Raw genomic sequence first — 8554 nt, forward strand, 5'->3', positions numbered from 1 at the left:
ATCGGATCATCTGTTTCCTTCTCAGTTAGTGAAGGATATATCTCGCTCGCTAACTGAGAAGGCGACACAGGACCTACTAACACAACGTCAAGAAAGGAACGCCTGTAGTGTCGGCGATTAAGAAGGACTCTCGTCCTCCTCAGCAGCCCTTTCATGGAGGTACAGCGGCTCGTCCCCTGCAGAAAGAAGAGCTCTGACAAGAGAGGAAGGTCTTCCTTTAGGCCTTTCAAGAAAACCAAATGACTTGTTGCTCCTTCAAGCACCAGTGGCGCCAGACTCCTGAACTTTGCAGGAGTATGGGCAAAAAGGGGAGCCGACCCTTGGTCAGTGTCGGTCCTAAAGAAGGGATATGTAATCCCCTTCGAGAACAGCCCTCCCCTAACATCTACGCCTCGGGAACTGTCAGCAAGGTACAGAGACCCTGTAATGAGAAAGACTCTCCTTCAAATGGTGGAACAAATGTGGGGAAAAGGAGGCCATCGAACTTGTGCAGGATCCACACTCCCCAGGATTTTACAATCGCCTTTTTCTAGTACCAAAGGCATCGGGGGGGGTGGAGACCAGTTCTGGACGTAAGCGCTCTGAATCGCTTTGTTCAGAAAAAGAAGTTTCGCATGGAAACGTCCGCTTCAGTAATGTCGGCTCTTCGTCCAGGAGATTGGATGGTCTCTCTGGACTTGCAAGACGCATATTTCCACGTTCCAATTCACCATTTGTCAAAGAAATATCTTCGTTTTGTAATAGGAGGACAAGATTTTTTCAATTCAGGGGCTCTGTGCTTTGTCTGTCTACAGCTCCGCAAGTATTCACCAACCTGATGGCGAATGTGGCAAGATGGCTTCACCTAGAGGGAATAAACATCTCCCTCTACTTGGACGACTGGCTGATCAGGGCCAAGTCGGAGATTCAGTGCTTGGAGGACTTATCAGTAACAAGGAACATGATAGAATCGCTGGGATTACTCGTCAACCTCGAGAAGTCGCAGCTGATCCCCAGCCAGAGCTTGGTCTATCTGGGGATTCAGATGGATTCTCGGGGTTTTCGAGTTATATCCTCCTTCGCGAGAAAGAATCACTCGAGGTTTGTCGAAAATCTCGAGCTTCTTAGAGAGAAAGAACAGTTCAGCGAGGGATTATCTGAGCCTTTTAGGGACCCTGTCCTCACTAGAAAAGTTCTTCTCTCTGGGGAGGCTTCACCTTTGCCCTCTTCAGTTTTTTCCTGAAAGGGGTGTGGAGTTGGAAGACGGGACAACTCTCGGACATCTTCCAACTTCCACAAGAAGTAAAAGATCATTTGAAGTGGTGGATCCTTCCTCTTCAAAAGAACGAAGGCGTATCGCTTGCCCTGCAGAACCAGACCAAGTGGTTATATGCCGACGCTTCGGAGTCGGGATGGGGAGCGACGCTAGGAGCGAGGGAGGTGTCAGGCACCTGGACAAAGGAACAGGTGTCCTGGCACATCAATTGCAAGGAACTAGTGGCCATACACCTAGCCTTAAAGTTCTTCGAAGAGATAGTCAGAGGCGGGGTGATACAGATAAACTCGGACAACACCACGGCTCTGGCTTACATACGCAAGCAAGGAGGCACGCACTCTTTTTCTCCCTCTATCAGTTAACAAGACACCTGTTAACCTGGACGGAAGAAAGAGGCATAACTCTCCTCACAAGATTTGTTCAAGGGATCAAGAATGTGAGAGCGGACAGACTGAGCAGGAGGAATCAGGTCCTTCCCACAGAAGGCTCTACACGAAGAAGTGTGTCGAAGTCTTTGGTCCCTGTGGGGGAGACCTCACATAGACCTGTTTGCGACGTTCCTCTCCAAAAGAATAGAGATATTTTTGCTCTCTAGTGGAAGATCCGAGAGCCTTCGCAATAGACGCGTTTCTCCTGGATTGGTCGGGTGTGGACGCATACGCCTTTCCCCCGTTCAAGATCCTGGGGGAAGTGCTCAGGAAGTTCGTAGCTTCGAAGAACACGAAGTTGACACTAATAGCCCCATTTTGGCCAGCCCAGGAATGGTTCACGGAGGTACTGGAGTGGATAGTGGACTTCCCCAGATCTCTTCCAAACAGACCAGATCTACTCAGACAACCCCACTTCGAGAGGTTTCATCTCAACCTCCCAGGTCTCGCTCTGACTGCCTTTCGACTATCGAAAGACTTGTCAGAGCGAGGGGCTTTTCTCGCAAGGACTGCGGGCTCTATCGCTAGAGCCCGCAGAGCTTCGACAAGAAGAGTATACCAATCAAAGTGGGAAGTCTTTAGGAGGTGGTGTAAGAGTCAGAAGCTGTCCTCCATCCAAGTACCTCTATAGTGAATATTGCCGATTTCCTCCTCTTTCTGAGAGAGGAATCACACCTATCTGTCTCAACAATAAAGGGATACAGAAGCATGCTGTCTTCAGTAGTTTAGGAATCGAGGGCTAGATATTGCTAGCAACAAAGATCTACACGATCTGATTAGATCCTTTGAGACTTCAAAGGCAGCTACTCCTAGAACACCTAGTTGGAATCTAGACGTGGTCCTGAAATTCCTTTCATCGGATAAATTCGAGCCGTTTACATCTGGCTTCCTTCCGCGACGTCACTAGGAATGCTTGTTCCTGGTGTCTCTCGCTACAGCCAAGAGGACGAGCGAATTGCACGCTCTGGAGATTCCACAGTGGGGTTCAAAGGAGATGCTGCCATCTGTTCTTTCCAGACAATGTTTCTGGCAAAGAACGAAAACCCGTCAAAACCTTGGCCCAGAAGTTTCGAGGTAAAAGGCCTATCTAACCTTGTAGGCAGAGAGATAGAGAGGTCTCTCTGTCCAGTGAGAGCTCTTAAATATTATTTAGAGAGGAAGAGACAGATGGGAGCTTGTCAACAAGGTCTTTGGTGTGCGGTGAAGAACCCCAAAAGACTCATGTCCAAGAACGCCTTGGCTTTCTTTGTGAGAAGCGTTATTACGGACGCTCACAAGAACTGCTCGGAGGAATCCTTCGGTCTTCTAAAGGTCAAGACCCATGAGGTGAGAGCAGTAGCAACGTCTTTGGCGTTCCAAAAGAATATGTCTCTAAAAAATATCATTGAGACTACATATTGGAGGTGCAATTCAGTGTTTGCATCTCATTATCTGAAGGATGTGAGAGTGACCTATGAGAAGTGCTTCTCGCTAGGTCCATTTGTATCAGCAGATACAGTGCTGGGTCTTGGAGCAAAGACTGATCCTTAAAATATTTGATTTTATCGTACATAAACCCTCTTGTCAGATATGTGCTTGGTTTTCTATTAGCAAGCTCACGGATGTCGCACGGGCGCATAGTGTCATTGCTGGTAGGGGATCAAGGATATGTATGGCTAGTCGGGGAGTACAAAATTTTTTTTTTTTTTGTATATTTTGTATAAATGAAATTGTAATTATGTTTCGAGTTTTTTGGTTGTTTGTAAGGAGTTCGGGATAACTCCTTGCAATCTTAGAACTAACATGGATGTTAGGATCAGGTGATCGGGATCGGTGTTGTGCTCCTTGAACAAGGTGTATTGTCATGTTAGTGGAATAGCACCCAATGACAAAGCCTTTAGGCTCTGCCAAGTAAGTGGATAAGACCCCATTGGCAGACCCACAAGAACTCTTAGCCATAGATCAATATCTCGCTGAGGCTCTTGAGGCTAAGCAGACTCCAAGGCAGTAGCCCGCGAAGTCTTCAGCCTAATAAGGTAGGAACCAAGGTTTATTAATACCTACAACATATGTTGTTTACCTGTCTATTTCAGTAGTTAGCTGTCTCTTACCCACCACCAATGGGTGCTAATCAGCTAAGTATATATCTGGCAGGGAAGTTGAATGTATAAAAATGATATTTGTCAATGTTACAATAAAAGTTTTTATACATACTTACCTGACAGATATATACGATTAATGGCCCACCCAGCCTCCCCGCAGGAGACAGGTGGAAGAGAAGAATTCTGATTAGAAAACGGGAATGGTTCCTAGTCCTGCCACCCAGGGCAGGGCGGTAGATCACCTGACCTACCGGTAGCGTGTGCCGCGAAATTTGAAATTCTGTCGGAGACGACGGAGTCTATAGCTAAGTATATATCTGTCAGGTAAGTATGTATAAAACTTTATTGTAACATGACAATATCATTTTTACATGCATTGGAGGTAATTTTTATAAGTGAGAAATATGGTTTTATCATTAGTATAACTTCAAAGCTAATGGTAAAATAGCTGTGTTTTTGAGGGCTTAGTTCTCTCATAATAGGAAGGTGGACAAAGATTTGTATCCACGTTTAAATGTACGAAACTGCACTAAAGTTAACAGATTTAGACGTTAAGCTGAGAAACCAGGTTTCTTTTTTATAATGAGAACGATAAAAGTACATCATAAGTTTATATTACACAAATGTAGTTCTTATAAAGTTAGGTTTGACAAATGTATTACTGGACTACACGAATATATTAGTACATTTAGCAGTGGTATATTGCAGTATATTTGTTTGTTCTGATACGTATACAAACCCTCGGTCCTTTAACAATAGGAAGGTACTTAGCGGCAGCTGAACTGGTTGTAAGCTTCGAACAAGGGGGTTCGGTAGTTAACTACTTGTCCAGCAGTTGGTGGTCAGCTCGACTGCGAGGAGAGGAGTCTCTTTGCTTTCGGCCGTGCTTGTGGTTAGACGTGTTGCTCGCCTCTCTGCCCGCTTCTAGTCGTATGCTTTGTTTTCTTCACTGCGTGAAGGCTTTTCTCTTTTCCTTTTACTGTGTGTGTATGTGCAAGGCTATACGTAAGTACCTGTCTGTTTTGTATATTCAATACAGTGATATGATTAGCTATGGAATCCCGAGAGCCGGAGACCCCCCCCTCGCCCCCCCCATCAGCCGCAGATTGTGCCCTGGTGTGGAGGGCTGTAAGTTTGGGGCCTTTCGGTCCTCTTTAGAGGTTGATCCTCGTGAATTTTGCACTCGGTGTCAAGGGCGAGAATGCTCTTGCACCGAGCCATGTGATGTAGGTGTTGTTTGGTCAGAGGAGCAGTGGGAGCGCTATGGGTGGAGGAAGAAACCGTGTAAGCCGGCCAAGGAGTCTTCGTAGGGTTCTCCTGTTACTCCTTTGGTTACGGACACGTCTTCTTCCTTTCTCCCTCCATCGCAGCTCCCTCGTATGGCTCCTTCCCCTTTGTGTTGGGAGGGGTATATCGCTCCTTCTCCTCTCTTGATCAGTCGAGCGTGGGGGATGGGGCTAGGTACCCCAATGTTCAGTTGTATTCGGGGTCGTCCGTTCGCTCGGGGTGGGAACTGTCTCCCCCCAGGCGAGGGGACACCCCCCCCTCTCACTAACCCTAAGACTTGCTTGCCACGGAGGACGATCTTGGCCAGGCCTGGTACTCGCTGGGGCTCCAAGGGACACCAAGTGTGCAGGGCCTGCTGAGTCATCTGGGGAGAGGGGCCAGGCCGGTAACTCACGGCCCGACCACCACGACAACTGCGACGGTCCACGCCTGGCTACGCTGCTCCACCTCACCTGGTTTATACCCAGCACGTCGCCATGGTTACCCCGACAGCTGCTGTGCAGGCGCCACTGCCGGAGGTGAAGAGGTTTTCCTTGTCGCCGCCACCTTGTTTTGCCGCTCTTGCTCCAGCCCCTGACTTCCGGTGTCCCAGGAGCTCTCCCCTGGACCTGCCTCCTGTTCCTGAGTTTCCTGCCGCTCCAGTTCCAGTACCAGTTCCTGCCCGTGGTGTTGCTGCTCCCACCCCAGGTCCTTCCGGACAGGCGCAGTCGGGCCCTGTTGCTTCGGCAACTGCCCCAGCTCCGTCCTGGATGGAAGACCTGACGTTGGTCCTGAGGAAGCTGACCAAGAAGAAGAAGAAGAGGAGGAAGGTGTTGTCATCGTCTTCATCGTCGTCGTCTGCCGCCGCTTCCCCTTCGTCTTCTAAGGCCCCACAGCCGAAGAAGAAGAAGGTAGCCTCCTCTCCCCTAAGAAGGCTTGCCCTGAGACTTCTAAGGGTCCGTCGCACTCCGGTGGGACGGTTGGGACTTCCGCTGGTCCTCCTGTTCCTTCGGGAACGGGGCCTGTCTCTCCTTCCGCAAAGAAGAAGAAGACGGCGACCGGAGGAGCGCTGGCTAACACTGGTACCTCCTTGCCTGGCGCCAGAGGTTTTGTCTCGGCGCCAGGCACCGTCTCAGCCTCTCGCTCACGAGAGGTACCAAGTGTACGGTCACCTGTGGGTGACCATGCAGCCAAGACCCAGGCAACCGAGTCTGCTCGACGCCAGGATCCAGGCACGGAGCGGAAGACTAGCGGGAGTCGCCCAGGTGACTCCCACCAGACCATCAATCGCTCTCGCGGCGATCCGCCGGTACCCAGGGTTGACGCGATAGTCCCGATAGTCCCATACCGGCCGCAGGCTGAGGCGAGGAAGCGGTCCCTCGGCTGGTCCAAGCGGCGTGACGCGTTGTGAGGACAGGCCTTGCTCCCACTGCGACAGCGGACTCGGCTGGTCCCCTGACCGCTGCTCCTACCGGGACCGGGCAGAGAGGGGGACCAGCAGCAGCTTTCCTGACGCTCAGGACCGTCGCCGCTGTTCTCGTTCCAGCCGCTCTCCCAGTGAGAACCGCTCGACCAGGCCTGCAACTCGATCACCACCGTGGGTTGGCGATTGCCTGCAGCCCCCCCAGCACACCGGTTCTGGCGGTAGGTGAGGGGAGAGCGTCAGGTCTACCTCTCCTATCCCTTCAACTTCCTCGGGCTACACCGGGAAGCGAGGCGACCAGGAGTGATCGCGAGGGGCGCACTCCTCGCGATCCCGCCACGATGCTCTACGAACCTGGCATGGTCCTAGGACCAACCAGATCATACGCGCAAGTGGCAGGAGGAGACCATGAGGGGTCTGTTGCGGTTTCTCCTCTGGAAGGAGGAGGGTCTCGGGAGGCGTTCTCGCTGGACGGGCTTGACGGTCCGTCTCCGCAGGACACAGTCACTCCTGAGATCCAGAGGTCGTTCACCGAGGTTATTGCGCTGATCCGTCAGCACAACGACCTTGGGGAAGGATCGCCGCTCCCACCTTCCGAGCCTACATCGGGTTTGGAGTCGTTCTGGGGACCCAAAAAGGAATCCAGGACGACGGTGGGTCTGCCACGATCAGCCTTGGCCGACAGTGTGCTCAGCCAGATGGACGCTCTCGTCTCCGGACTGGAGGGTTTGCTTCAGTCCGGCAGGTCGGCCAAGCTCCTTCCCCCACCTCTACCGCGACAGAGGCGCTTTTACGTGCCATCAGAGGACCCTCTGCCGCCCAAACAGGTTAACCTGGAATTAGCTAGGCTAACTCCGGGGGTGTCTCTGCAGCAGCTCCTGTCGGAGAACCTCTGGTTCTCGCAGCAAGAGGCACTTGCCTTGGAATCTACCGCTATGGCAACATTCCAAGCAGTCTCATGACTAGACCTGTGGTCCCTCACAGTGTCTATAGCCGCGGCCTCCTCTGTGCCAGTCTGGAGGTAGGGCCATCTCCTACCTGGCCCACTAGACGGCTAACCTGTGGGCCAACCTGGTACTGAGGCGTAGGGACGCTGTCCTCACTCGAGTGACCAGGGCAGCTGGGCGAGAGGCTGGTGGACGCTGCGGTGGAACAACGGCGCACTGACGAGAGTGACCGTTTAGTCCACCAGGCAGTCTCAAAGGTGGCTGGGCAACCTCGAACAACTGCGGCTAAGCCCAAGAGTTTAGCTAGCGCTTCCTCAGTGGCTAAGACGATCACTTCGTCGAAGCCGAGAGGAAAGACTCTGCCTTCGACTTCGACTGTAAGGAGTGACCGTAACCAGCCCTTCTCCCAGGCCTCCTTCTCTCAAGGAGGAATTGGGAAGAAGAAGTCGAAGAGAAGAGGGAAACGCTAGGGATGGTGTTCCCCCTCACCTGCTGCCGGAAGTTGGTGGGGTGCCTGGCGAGCCATTGGGCAACATGGCAGCGCTACGGAGCGGAGACCTGGATAGTGAACGTCCTTCGGGAGGGATATTTACTACCCTTTGAGTCTTGGCCACCCCTCACCTCCAACCCGGTCCATCATCAGACGTACGTTCCTGGTTCGGCCAAGGACGTGGCGCTTCGGCAGGAAGTAGAAGCCATGCTGAGCAAACGTGCTGTGGAGATCGTATGGGATCAATCACCGGGCTTCTACAGTCGACTTTTCCTGGTGGAGAAGTCCTTGGGGGGCTGGCCCCCAGTGATAGATCTCTCTCCCTTGAACCGATTCGTTCGCCAGACTCTGTTCACAATGAAAACGGCACGGTCAGTGCTCAATTCCTTCAGGGAGAACGACTTCATGCTTTCTGTGGATCTGAAGGACGCGTATTTCCAGATACCCATCCATCAGTCCTCCAGGAAGCACCCCCACTTCATCCTCAACAGGACGGTGTACCAATTCAGGGCACTTTGTTTCAGTCTCTCAACCGCCCCACAGGTGTTCACGCGAGTGTTCACGCTGGTGTCGGCTTGGGCCCACTCGGTAGGGATACGTCTTCTGAGGTATCTTGACAATTGTTTAGTCCTGGTGAGCTCCCGCTCACAGTTGCTACAGGGCA

The sequence above is a fragment of the Macrobrachium nipponense genome, chromosome 29, assembly GCF_015104395.2.
Source record: "Macrobrachium nipponense isolate FS-2020 chromosome 29, ASM1510439v2, whole genome shotgun sequence".
In the NCBI taxonomy this organism is placed as follows: domain Eukaryota; kingdom Metazoa; phylum Arthropoda; class Malacostraca; order Decapoda; family Palaemonidae; genus Macrobrachium; species Macrobrachium nipponense.